This window comes from Ailuropoda melanoleuca, chromosome 14, assembly GCF_002007445.2.
Source record: "Ailuropoda melanoleuca isolate Jingjing chromosome 14, ASM200744v2, whole genome shotgun sequence".
Taxonomy (NCBI): Eukaryota; Metazoa; Chordata; class Mammalia; order Carnivora; family Ursidae; genus Ailuropoda; species Ailuropoda melanoleuca.
The window spans coordinates 43066364-43079725 of NC_048231.1; the positions used below are offsets into that span (position 1 = coordinate 43066364).

At 58.1% G+C, this 13362-nt stretch overlaps 2 protein-coding genes across 15 annotated transcripts in view; one reads left to right on the forward strand and one right to left on the reverse strand.

The window, feature by feature from the left end:
- The window catches only part of TANGO2 (transport and golgi organization 2 homolog), a 33383-nt gene extending 31040 nt beyond the window's left edge, over window positions 1-2343 (reverse strand). For 4 of the 11 annotated variants that reach the window (XR_004620139.1, XM_034642261.1, XM_034642262.1 and 1 more), the window contains exon 1: window positions 2274-2317. The gene's annotated coding sequence lies outside the window, so the exon portion shown is untranslated. Of the gene's footprint in view, window positions 1-76; window positions 1913-2273 lie in introns of those variants that run through there. The other 7 variants (XR_004620140.1, XR_004620137.1, XR_004620138.1 and 4 more) reach the window with 7 other exon arrangements.
- Window positions 2344-6814: 4471 nt separating this feature from the next.
- ARVCF (ARVCF delta catenin family member) overlaps window positions 6815-13362 on the forward strand; it is a 50433-nt gene continuing 43885 nt past the window's right edge. For 2 of the 4 annotated variants that reach the window (XR_004620469.1, XM_034643154.1), the window contains exons 1-2: window positions 6815-7039; window positions 12672-12725. The gene's annotated coding sequence lies outside the window, so the exon portion shown is untranslated. Of the gene's footprint in view, window positions 7040-12271; window positions 12294-12671; window positions 12726-13362 lie in introns of those variants that run through there. The other 2 variants (XR_004620470.1, XR_004620471.1) reach the window with 2 other exon arrangements.

Sequence of the window (13362 nt, forward strand, 5' to 3'; positions counted from 1 at the left end):
CCCCACCCTCCTCCCAGCTCAGCAACGGAGGATTCTACAATCTATGTTTTGTCATTTTGACTAAGTGGCATCTCACCATGACAAATTCTCTACAGGGATACTCTCTTCTGACATCTCCACGATATTTTGGGAGCACTAATTCAACTCCACACCAAGTGTCACTGTTCCTGCAGTTCAAAGGAGCAACACAAATGAAGGGAAAAATGAGCATTAGAGAAAGCCCTGGACACAGGGCAGCCCCTCTACATTAGCCCTTCCTGGCTTCCCCACAAGCCAGGGGCCAGCCCGGCCTCACGGTGACCCCTGCTGCCCCCATACTTAATAAAGGACAACGGAGTATTCCCACCAGGATTACCCTGAGTGTCCGTAACCACCAAGAGATGGTGGACAGCCTTTTTTACTTCTAAATGCACATGTATCATTTTTGCAAATCTAAAGAAGAAAGTTAAACAAGAAAAAAAAAAAAAAGCTGCAACGATAACCTGGAAAGACAGCTTGGTGACCTGGGGCGGCCCTGTTTTCACGAAGCCCATCACCCAACCCCATGGTCTGGACCAACAATGCCAGATTCCATGGTGGTGCCCTCACACATTGACATGTTGCCAAAGGATGGGCCCAGTTCCTGCATACCTGGAGCGTCAATGACCAGTGTGGCACCACTTCTAAAAGCCCCCCCAGCCTCCATGCCATGGGCCCTTTATTTCCAAACATGCTCTGGAGGCCCTTCGTTTCTCCACATAAGTCCTCAGCAGTAACAGGCACGCTTCGTCTGTGGGCAGGCACCAGGGGCGCCTACAGAGAGCTCACCCTCTGATGCAGAAGCCAGGCACGGGAATGAGACCCCAAGACACCACACACAGTTACATCCACAGTGAAATGATCAAAAAGCCCACAAAATGAGATCACAAAGCATGAGGCAATAACAACAGTTCAGGGGCTGGGCAGCTGGGGTAGAACTGACAGCCTGTTCCCTTCATTCAGGGAAGGCTGCTGTCACCACACATCAGAGCAGGCCATGGCAGTAGCCCCGTCTGAGTGGCCTGCAGTCTGTGGACATGCCAGTAACATGAAGGCACAGGACTGGGGCTAAGGGTCAAAGGCCAGATAAGGTGGGGGGGGGGCGCCAGGGCAGCCCAGCCACCACACGGGGGCACTAGGATCCTGGAGAGGAGGGGACAGAGGCTCTGCTGTGCCTCCACCTCACCAGACAGGTCACCCAAAGCAGGCAGGATCCTAAGACAGTGGCCCGGGTGGAACGGAGGCACTGGGACCTGGCCCTGGCTCTGAGTGACCTTGGGAACACCACTTGCCCCTCAGTCTGAGTTGTGTTTACCGTGGACAGCAGCCAACTAATGAACATTTGCCCAAAAAGGTTGCCCAGAGGATTAACAAGCAAGTTTGAGAAAGCATTTCCAAAGTGCTACCAGCTGTAGACACCCCTTATAGCTGCCATCACGTCACATCTGCCTCATGGAAGAAAGTTCTGAGCCCAAACAGCAGCAGCAAAACCGCAGTCAGCAGGTCAGGTGCAGGACGCCAGGCCTGAGCCCAGCATGTGATATCCCTGCTCGAGGAAAAGGGCTGAGGCTCAGGGACTGGTCCAAGGGCAGAAGGCTCACTCTAAAGCTGTGGCCCAGAGCGAGGCCATGAAGCAACTGACGCCCTGGGGTTGGGGAAGGGGGTCTTAAAGGACAGCACCAGAGCCAGCCCCTGCCTGGGTGCAGCCCTGCCCAGCCCCCACCCGATGCCCTGGGGGGATGGTCTGACTAACTAAGCCACCCCAGAAAAGGCGTGTCCAAGCGCAGACATGACCCAGCACTTGCTGCCTACTGAGACAAACATCAGCTGTCACCCGGCTGCCCCGCAACAGGCCACAGGGAGGTGGCACCGTGACTCAGGGCTTCAGAACTGTCTGAGGCCCTAGCCCACCCACCCTGCAGCGACCACGCAGCTCCCAGCCCCGCCAGTCTCTGCTTCCCCGCGGCGAGACCGGCCCAGCCTGCCAATGGACCCTGCTTTCCATTCTGGCGGGGATCACTGGAAATGCCTTCCAGTAACGCATGGGGCGCTTCGTCGAGGTCAGCTTGGTCTCTCCGGACCCAGCCGTAGGATTTCCATTCCACGCCTCGGGAAAGGGAAACAGGCAGGGCGGGGAGGTGCGGCCCTGCCCCTCCCCTCCCTACCCGCGCCCCCCAGAGCCCCGCGCCCGCGATCCCGGGCCGGCCCTTCGGGGCGAGGAGTCCGCCGGCCCGAGCCGCCAGCCGCACACTCACCGCCTCCGCCGCCGCCGACTTCCGGGTGCCGCACCCGCGCGCCACCGCTACCGCCCAGACCCCGCCTCCGAGCCCTCTGAGCGCTCGCCATTGGGCTGCACCGCCGGGGGCGGGGCGACACGCCGCGACCCTGAGCACCGTTGGCTGAGCGCTCTGTCGCTCGGGGGCTACAGCCCTCCCGGCGCCCCGCCCCCAGGGCTGCGCCAAGCCTCGGGGCTGCGCGGGCGTCTGGGGTTCTCGTGACCCCTACGGCTCTCCCAGGCTTCCCGGCTCCCCACCCCGGAGGACGCCCGTCGGAGGTCACTGCCGCTTGCGGCCGCCCCAAGGGCATGCCTTCGTGGACCCATTAGGGCCGCTGTGTGAACTCCGGGGGCCATAGGTCACCAAACCACCGAGCGGCCTTCTCTGGGAGAGATAGGGGGATGCCCATTTCCGGACCCGCCCCTCAGGCGGGGTCCTGTTCCACACCCACTACTGGCTTTAGACCTGACCATCCCTCCCTTTTCTTTGTGGCTCCCAGTTCGGTTCAGCCTCTGCCACCCTGGCCTTTGCACCACCACCCCTACCCTCCCGCAAGCCTGCCACACTCAGGACAGACCCTGGAACCGGGCACTCCAGACCCACCCAGCCACTGTGGCCTTTGAGCCCACTTGGAGGCCGTTCTGCAGGTCCAGGCCCTAGGCTGAAGAGTTGGCCCATCCTGGGCTGTAAAGGGTGAGCAAGTGAGCAAGAGGGCGGGAAGGGGCACTGACTGGGGCCCTTTCAACAGGACAGAGGCAGTTGCTGGGCTCCCTGCCTTCAGTGACCTCTAGGCTGTGTCTGGGGCCTGAGTGTGGGGAAAGTGGAGAGTCAGAGGCCCAGGGCCCAAGGGCTACTCCAAAGTGGGCACTCAGCAAACTATGACAAGGATGACAGCTACATTAAGGATAATAACAATGTGCTAAGGCACCCCAAACCCAGGGTCCCCCATTTTACAGATGCAAACACTGAAGCTCAGAGCAGTTACAACACTTTAAAAAAAGATGGCAGTGGCAGTGGCAGTGGCTGGATTAGATCCATAGTCCTGTGTGAAGACCTACTGTCCCGATCCTGACTCAGAGCATTCATGCCCTGTGGAAAATGATAAGAGGGAAAGGGCCTGACTGGTGACCAACAAAGCCAAGAGTGATTCCAAACCTTCCTAACACACCCAAATGCCTATTCCATCCCACTCTCTTGCCATGTTTTCTGTGTTCCTCCTGGAACCCAACAGGAGACCTTTACAGACATGGAAACTGAGGACTCCAGATATCCAAGGACTCATGGCCAGCAGGCGGCAGACTCAGTTTGATGCATGCTCCTTCCTCCCACTATACAGCAGCAGAATCCTTTAGGCTGGTGCCAGTGATTTCCCTCTGGGCAGCCAGACTTTTCAGCCCACCCAAGAGGTGATAGAGCTAGGTAAGAAGACTTGGGGCTTAGGCATGTGTGACCATGCCCTGGGGTACAAGGCAGCAGTTGCTGAGTGGTCTGCCCCAAACCTTTGGGCCACACCCCATCAGGAGAGGGGGGCACAGAATGGTGCTTTCCTGTTGCTAGGAAAGAGGTATGCAGTCATGCGTGGGTTGGACAGAGGTTCAAATCCTTGTCTGCCACAAAAGCATATGGCCCTGGGCCAGCCCCACTTCTAGCTACACTCTCCCCATCTGGATGGAGCCATGTCAGGTACTCTGATAGTCTTTGTCTCTGCTGACTCCAGTTGACAACATTCAGTGCTATGGAGCAGATAAGACCAGATAAGATGAGTTGGGGTGGGAAGCTGAACTCTGGGGTCTCAGGGCTGCAAAGAGTTCACACATCCTTAGTTGGGGAGCTCACTGCCTTATTTGGTCACCCTTTCAGTCTCTGAACATTTGTCACTATTGAGAAGTTCTTCCTGACCTCCAGCTGAAACCTTTTTGTCCCTATAGCTTTGCTCACATGTCCCAGGGATGTCCTCACAGAGCTGTCCAGCAGCTGGGTAGAAAGGGTGGGAGAGAGGGAGGAGGCTAGGTTACTGGTCCCCGTGCCAGTGGTCATGCGATAGGGGCTCTCTACCCTGTTTTTTTACTGTTACTGACCCCGGCCTGCAGCCTGGGTCATGGTGGGCCCACTGCCCAAGAGAGTGGCCTTGAGTGCTCCTGGAACTGACACTGTCTATCCTACTCCTCTGTAGGTGGCTCATGATCCAGCTTGGGGGACAGAATCCTGCTTGGAGTGGGAGGCCAGGAGGCAGTCCTCACCTAGGCCAATTTGGGAGCACAATTCTCCCCTTTGCTTTCTTACGGGAGGTCTGTCCAGCCCCTCCTGCCACCATCAGCAAGTGTGTGGGGAAGGGATGATGCTGGACCACAAGCTCACTATGAGAATAGGGGTCCGGGAGGACCAGGGCCCAATGCCCCTAGAGAAATCTGTAGGGACAGTTGGACTAATGAGATCCGCTCCTAATGGAGGGAAGAGAACCACCCCCCCAGCCCACATGGCAGCTGGCTCAGAATGTCACCAATGGTGTAGCTCTATAGGACAAGAGCTACCTAGCTCATAGGGGCCCCTGTGCTCCAGAGAAGGACATTGCATTCCATCTGCCCGGAGCTACAAGCAACATCACTATGCCAGAGTGTCAAATGGCTCTCATCTCAAGTGCCAACTCCAATTGACTGGTGGTGGCTGCTTGGCTCTAAAAGGCTAGAGTGGATTTACTATGTGTGCCAGGTGCTGATGAAGGAGAAGAAGGTCGGCTGAAAACAAAGCATAAGCCTACACCCTGCAACGTCCCCCCCCCCACACACACACTCCTGGGTGGGATATGTGATGTTCCTCCAGGAAGTTCCCGACTATCTTCCTGTTAATGCCTAGCTAGAGGGAAAAACAACCTTAGGGTATCCTGTGAGTCTTCTTTAACATATGAAAATCCTTTTGAAACTTCCCTGTTTCCTTACCCCCCCCCCCAACCCTATAGTATACAATCAGCCACCCCTCACTCTCCCAGGGCAGTAGCTCTTTCTGCCCATGGGTCCTGCCCCCGTGCTCTAATAAACCACCATTTTGCACCAAAGATGCCTCAAGAATTCTTTCTTGGTCATCAGCTCCAGATTCCACCCCACTGAATCTCACCTATATTCCAAAACTGCATCAGTACCACAGGGGGGACCCAATGGTGGTACCAGTGGTGAGTTCTGGCCCTACAGCACTTCACTTTCTTTGTTCTGAGCAAGCAACTGTGGTGTGAACACTCTGGACTCCTGATGTGGGTGGATAAGACATGAATGTCTGGTCTCCCCATTAGCACTGTCATGGTCCTGTGACTCCCTGGGTAGACATGGGGAATGTGGTGGGCTGAGAATCTGGTCATCTCCAGGTGCAACCAGGGCAGGAAAGGCTTAGAACTAAGCGTGAGCCAGAGTCACTGGCCAAGGGGCCATCATCTCCTGAACCCCCTGAAATAAGCCCCAACAGGCAGCAACCCCACTGGTGCCCCCCACCACCACAAAGTTAAGTGGAGCTGGCCAAGGATTACGGTCCCATTTGTGGCCATATATGTGTGCCTTGTGTCACTGCAGGGACCAGGTGGCTGCTCTCCACCTGGCAGAAAAATGCAACCTGTGAGAATCTGTACTCAGGTGGTTGCACCCCACAGGGTTCCTCCAAGATCCCAGGTAGGGTGGAGGAAATGGGACACCAACAAGAGGGGGTGGTGATAAACACACAAACTCCTCCCCCTACCTCCTCTCAGGCCCTGAGCAGTGGTGATTCGATAGAGATGAGGGAGGGCAGTCCTGTGGCAGTCCTGCAGGGTGGGCTGAGCCAAACTGTCCTTGGATTCAGGCCTGGTGGCGGAGGAAAACCTCCATTTCACCGAAAGGCCCTGCCTGCCCTCAGAAACACGGCTCCCCATCCAGCCTCGCTGAGCCAAGGTCGGACCCCTGCCTCTCTGTGAAGACCCCGGGGCCACGAGTGTGGAAGAACCCCCAGGCCCGGTAGTGTGACGGACTTGATTTGAGTCCCGGTGACCTAGAGCAAGTGAGAACATTTCTGAGTTTCAATTTCCCGTCTGTAAAATGGGAAGGCAGAACTCTCCCTCGCGGACTGTGTGAAGAATACAATTACATATTGACAGGAGGGCGCGGCAGGGCAGCGCCCGGCGAACAGCTGGCGCCGGAGAAGGATCTCAGCGAGCTAGGGGCAGTGATGGAGGCAGCGAGGCTGGAGTCCGGGGAAGGGGCGCGGGGCCTAGCAATCCCCGCTCGGGGCTGGACGGTCCGGGGACGTCCTCGAACGCGACCGAGAGGGGGGGGCCCCGAGGCCCCGGCCGCCGCCGCAGCGGTCCCGGCAGGTGCCGGGGCCTCGGCCACTCCACGAAGGGGCCGGTCGTCGGCTGGGACGGACACCCCAGGAGCCCAATGGCAAGCCGGCGTCTCCCAGGACCCGTCCAATCGGCGCCGGTTGCCGGGCCGCGCTGGGTCTCCCGGCCAATGGGAAAATTCGCGTTCGGATGGGGCGGGGCGGAGGGTCGCGTAGCCGGCCAGACCCGCTTTGCGCACGGGCCGCGCGAGGGGCGGGGAGGGCTGGCCCGGGGGCTGCACGAAGGGCCCGGGAGGGGTCCGCCCCCGCACCGGCCCAAGTTGAGGCCCGGCGGACCAATAACGCCGCCGCGCCCAGGGGACGCCGCGCCCCGTGCGCCGAGAGACCCGGGGACGGCCGTCTGGGGGCGGGGGCCACGCTGCGGGGCCGCCCACGCCGCGCTCCAGGTAGGCTCGGGCCGGGGGAGGGGGCGCGGGGTCCAGAGGTCGGGGCCGGGATTGGGACGAGGCCAGAAGTCCGGGACGGGATCCAGGTTGCGGGCCAGCAGGGGCCGGGGTCTAGGTGGGCTCCTGAGCGGGCAATGGAAGTCTGGCCGGGTATCGCGGCCCGGTAAGGAGCCGGGCTCCGCCCCACCTGCTCCTCTCCGGCGCTGCGGTGCGCGAGACCCTGGACCACGGGGGCGGGTCCCTTTGTGCGCGGCCTCGGGGCCCTGGCTGACAGGACCAGGGCGCTCCGCACCGCGCGCCCCCGCTGAGACGCGGCCGGAACCCGCAGCCTTGACAGCTCTGCGCGACGCGGGCGCCTTGCAGCTGGGGTCCGCAGCCACGGAAACTTTCCAGGCGCCCGAGGGGCGGCGGGGCCGGGGAACTTTCCTGGGGCGGCGCGCCACTGGAACCCGCTGGGGGCATGGCGGGGCCAAGGGGATGTCCCTGCTCCCGCTGCTTCCGCCGCCTAGAGGACCAGGGAAGGGATGCCGCCTGGAGTCCCTGCCTGGTGCCCCGAACGGGGCCGCCGTGACGCGGGAGCCCCCTGTTCCGCCACCCCTGAGTCCCCTCTGTGGGACACCGGGCCCCTGGCAGAGGTGGGTCCTCCCCATTCGTGGTGGTAGTCAGCCCGGGTTTGCTGAGGTGTGGCTCCAGGGCAGGCAGCCTGAGATCTCGAGCCTTCCCATTTTAATCTTTAATTAAATGTTGGGTACTTAAAACGTGTCACGGTTTCTAACCTGTGTGTAATGTATCACAGCAAACGGAGCTCAGGGACTCTGGCTGTTTTCCCTGTAGACCCAGGGATGTTTAGAAACAAGAGAAGAATCACCCCAACAGGGTTTCATGCTTTGGGCTAAACTCTCAGTGTAACCTCAGGTGGTTACCCCTCTCTCACATCCGTTCCGGTTGTCACCTACATCACTGTGCAGGGCACACACCAAGTCAGGATTTATAAACCCAGGGGGTTGGGAGATGAGCGGTTAGTGCCTGTAAGGGCAACCTCTCCCCATGAGAACATGCACCAAGGGTGGACTGAGAGCCTCCATCCTCTCTCTCTGCCTCCACTTGAGATGCAGGCCACCACCAGAGTTCTGCTGGTCCAAAGCAGGACCTGCCTGTCTTGTGTTCAGTGTATCTCTGGATCTGGGATGGTGCTGGACACAGGAGACAGTCAGAGCCCTCTACACAGCATACTGGGCCCATGGCCAGTAGTTCCTGAGTAGGTGGTCCAGGCCTTCAGTCTGGCCACAGCATGTGGGGCTGTGAATCCAGAGCACGTCCTTTCCCCCAGCCTTGCCCTGTCCCATCCACAGTACCATGTTTGTTGCCTGCTCCCTTAAGTCTATGGTCCACTGCCACCCAGCACAGGGCTGGGCACAGAGCATTCACTATGCTCAGGATTCTAGTCCTGGCCTAGGAAGGGGGATCACAGCCAAGTCAGCCCCTGCCCTGCTCTTCTTCACAGTCTTTTCTACATAGACACAAGTACCTGCAGACCACAACCCTCCCAGGTAAACTGGGCCATCTCTTGGTCCTGCTAAGTGAGCTTCCCCATGCCACATTGGGGTTGCATGGTGCTCCTTCTAGAGGTGGCCCCTCAGGTCTCTTCCCAGTCCCGGGGTCTCTGAATCTCTGAGGTTCTGCGAAGGCAGGACTGTACTTGGATCCCTGTTTGTACTTCGTAAAGATTCAGGGTAGATTTACCACACCCACTCCACTCCAAGAGTCAGGTCTGAGGGGCATGAACAGTGGGATCCTGCACCTTCAAGGGGAGCCAGGAGCTATATACAGCTGGGGAGCAAAGACACTAGGCATGCTAGAGCCCTAGCCAGTCCCTAGCATCTGCCCTGTGACCTGGTCTGGCCTCAGCAGAGGGAGGGAAGGAGCAAGCCCTGTGGACTGCCTGGGGGGCCATCGGGGGTTCTGGGGACTTCCCATTGGCGGCTCAAGTCGGGGGAAGGCATCTGTTTTTTTGCCACCAGCTTCCATCAAGATAGTGATGAAGTCTTGAGCTGCTTGGTAGGGAGACCCAGAATTTGGGAGTAACAGAGGGTCAAGGGTCAGGAATCCCTTATTGGGTTTTCCTGACTGGGACAGCTGCACAGTTCGTTTTATTTCACAGGTCAGGAAGATGAGCCCAGAGCGGTGGACACCCATTTCATCCACATCTGTTCCTCATCCCTTCCCCCGCCTTGTGTGGGGCGCAGGCTCTTCCCACTGCCCCAGTGGATCATGAGGCGCCAACAGCCTCTAGGAAAGCAGCGACTAGCTGATACGGCCACCAGAGGGCACCCAGGACCGCCATGGCAGGCCAGACTGGCCCCACCCAGCCTCCTTCAAGGCTGGGACCCTTCCTGAGGAACCTGGCGGGGAGGCCAGAGCTCTGCTTTCTCCGGACTGCCAGTCCAGGGCGCAAAGCTGGAGAGGAGCAAGGATCCCTGGGGCAAGGCCCCTCAGTAGCCCCCAGAGACCCTCACCACCTTTAGTTCAGGCGAGAGGAGACCCAGGGACTGAATGGCAGGGTGATTGAGCACAGGCTTGGGCAAAGACAGTGAAAAACAGGCTCTGAGTGAGGCTTCCTTCAGGCCTGTGCCCCAGGTGACTGCTTGGCTTCCATAGGCTGACCCTCCCACCATCTAAGGGTCCCAATGTGGACTCTGAGCCAGCCTGTCAGGCTGAGGCTGTGCCTCTTCCACTTTATCTGTCTAAGAAGTTGCCACAGAAGTGGGTGCCTTTTCATGTTGCACCCAAAGTGGCCAGCGGCATGGAAGAGCACGTCAGGATTTGTCATGGTGGAGGAGAATGTGAGGCTTGAGTGCAGAACAGGCTCCTAGACAGACCTGCCTGACCCCCCATTGCCACCACCCGGGTTCCTCATCACCTGCCGTAACCCAGGTTGCCTGCCCAGCCCACTCAGCTGGGCCCCCATCCCTCCTCTGGGCTTGGTTTGTGTTCATTGAGCTGCCTCATGCTATGAACACGTGACTGGTCCATGGCTTTGCAGGACTGGCTTCTTGGCAACCTTTGCGGCCTAGGCTCCTGCCCCAATCTGAGATGCAGTAGGCCTTCCCAAGAGTGGGGGCAGACTGGACAGATTTTTGGGGCACTCCAGTGTGGGGAGGCCCATGGCTTGGGCTTGTATAGCCAGGTGGCTCCACTTCTCAGGACTCTCCTCATCTGGGGAGCCCGATAAGAGGCAGGTTTGGTGGCTCCCTTAGCTCCAAGGCTCCTGGTTCGGGAGTCCTTGGCCAAGTAAGTGACCCCAAGGCCTACAGATCAGCCCTGAGGGGGTGCTAAGAAGGGATTCCGGAGACAGGTACCCCCTGTACTCTCATCACAAATCCAGTTACTCGTTCTTTCTTCATATCCACATCTGTCTACTCCCTCAGGGCTCTGTCAGGCTGAGCCCTGCCCCCACCTATACAGTGTCCTGTGACACGGGTGCCCATGCCTCCCAAAGCTTCCACCACCCTGCATCCCCCAGAGCTTCCCACTTGCCCTGCCCTCCTCCTGCAGGAAGCCCCCAGCAGCCCTGCAGATACCCTCCCCCCCAGTGGTGTCTACTACTGGCTTTCCTTTGTGTTTATGGAGCTCTTACCCTGGCTAGAGCGCCACAAGGAGGGAGCATGTTCTTGTGGCCGAATGTCCCCAGCTGAGGTGGGGGCACTGGGAACAGGAAGACCCAAGTTCAAATCCTGGCCCCAGCTTACCCACCTGTAAAATGGGCTGTTGGGCCCATCCAAGGCACCTAGCGGAAGTGACAGGAGGGCACACAGCCAGCGCCTTGTGAGGCTCTGCACAAGCCCGGCACTGAGGGGGAGGTTGGCAGCTATCCGGACTGATAAGAAAGGCATGCCGTTCTTTGTGGGACAAACCGTATGTGAACACTTACGCCAAAAACAGAAGTGTCCCAGAAGCATCACACTGCAAGTAAAGCTGCTTCCTGAGCCTGACGTCAGGGTAGGAACAGTAGCTCCTCCGCTGTGGGCAAGGCGGGTACGGTGGGTGGGCAGGCTGCCTCCCAGACTTCCCTCCCAGGCACACACGAGAGTGAGTGTGCACGAATACATACATATGCATGCACGCACACCTGCCTGGCTCAGGCCACTATTCTTTCCTGGTGCAAAAGTTCTCCTTGCCTCCTGCCTCTGACCCCATGAGTCCCGATCTTCCCGTGATCCCACCATGACCCAGAGCCCCTCCTTGTGATGAAGAGGCTGCTGGGAGGCAGAGACACCTACCCTCAGGGCCCCCACAAAGGCCATATTCACAAAGGAAGATTAGATAGAGGAACAATCTGGAAAACACTGTAGAGCCCAGGGGAGAGAGCTTCTATCACCCCTGACCCCCCCAGAGATGGCTTTCCATTTGTGACCCAGACCTCCCTTCCTCTTTGGGCCACCCTGGCTTTGGTTTCTGGTTTTAAAGATTTTATTTATTTTTTTAAAGATTTTATTTATTTATTTGACAGAGAGAGGGAGCGAGCACAAACAGTGGGAGCAGCAGAGGGAGAGGGAGAAGCAGGCTCCGTGCTGAGCAGGGAGCCCCATACAGGGCTCAATCCCGGACCCTGGGATCATGACCTGAGCCAAAGGCAGACGCTTAACCATCTGAGCCACCTAGGCACCACTAAAGATTTTATTTTTAAGTAATCTCTACACCCAACGCAGGGCTGGAAGAGTTGCATGCTTTTTGGGGCACCTGGGTGGCTCAGTTAAGCATCTGCCTTTGGCTCGGGCCATGACCCCTGGGATTGAGCCCCAGATCAGGCTCCCTGCTCAGCAGGGGGTCTGCTTGTCCCTCCCCGCTGCCCCTGCTTGTTCTCTCTTTCTTTCTCTCTCTCTCTGTCAAATATATAAATAAATCTTAAAAAAAAAAAAAAAAGAGTTGCACGTTCTACCAACTGAGCCAGCCAGGTGCCCACCACCCTGTTTTTCATTTTTATGAACACAAACACTCTCTGGCATGTTCCACCAGCTAGATACAGTGACAGGGAATGTGTCCCCTTGGTCACGGGCTGAGACAGGAAGCCCACGGGCGTTCCAGCTGCTGCATGTGGGGCACACCTAGCCATAACTCTGGCCCCTTGCTCCCAGGGTCTGGGAGCTGAGCTGCCTGCCTAACAGGGACGCGGGTTCCGGGCTGGCCCCAAGGAGCATCAGGAGAGGCGGATGGCAGAGCAGGAGTGGAGTCCCAGAAAGGCGAATGGAGCTAGGTGGGTGTTGGTGGGCCAGTGGGACCCTGGTGTAAAAGTTCTTGCTGTAGTGTTTATCACAATGAAGCACACCCAACCTTCTGGAATGGGGAAGACATTATGATCAGTCTACAGCTGAACAATAACAGTTTTGAAGGCTAGTCAACAGCAGTAGAAACATTTACAAGGGACGGTGGTATCTGACATAAACTGCAGACACCACGGTTCCAGTCTAGTGGGGGTAAGAGAACGTGCATGAATGTGCAGGTACGCGTCAGGAGCGCCGCAAGATGACCTCAGGGTCAGGGGTGATGCTGCCCTGCTAGGGGTCTGGCCTCATCTAGAAGGGATTTAGCCCAACAAGTTGATCTCACAAGATACCCTGTGGTTTCCCTGCAGGAGCTGGAGCTGGCAGGATGGGTGTTGGGACATGCTGATCTCTCTTCAAGACAGGTAAGTGACCTGGGCTTGGCCTGGGGATGTCCCCCTCTTCGCATAGGACAGAAGAGTGTCCTGGTGGGCCTGGCAGGTGTGGCTGACAGAGGGGTGGCCCGGGGTGGTGTGTACTTCTGGTCAGCCTCACTCTGGGGATGAGCCTTAGTGGGGCTGACAAGAGGACATTGGCTGGATCTGATCTTTACCTATCTTGACTTGGATGCTTGCTACGCAGTGTCTGGTATCAGCTTAGCGTACCCAGCTTGGCTCTTAGCTCAGGTGGTCCCTGCTGCCCAGGGAAGACTAGAGCTACCAGCTGGGGACAGACTGTCATGTGCTGGCCCATGGCCTTGGGTGTTACCGGTGTTTGTAGGTTGACCTGGTAGTCGCTCCTCCAGTGAGATTAAGGCATGGTGCCTGGGAAGTATGGCAGGGCTGGGAAGCGGTGTGGTCCCTGTGTCCCCTAGCGCCCTCTGAATGGTGGGAAAGTATGCGCTGCTAGCACCCTGGCCTGTCAGAGTTTGCTGTGGTGGCTGTGTTTACAGAGTGGCAATGGCTAATGAGACTGCCTCTGACCATTCTTGTTCCTCCAGTATGGGTGCCCAGTCCCCAACCCAGCCATCTGCTCCCGCCCTACCGGGTGCTGTCTCCTTGG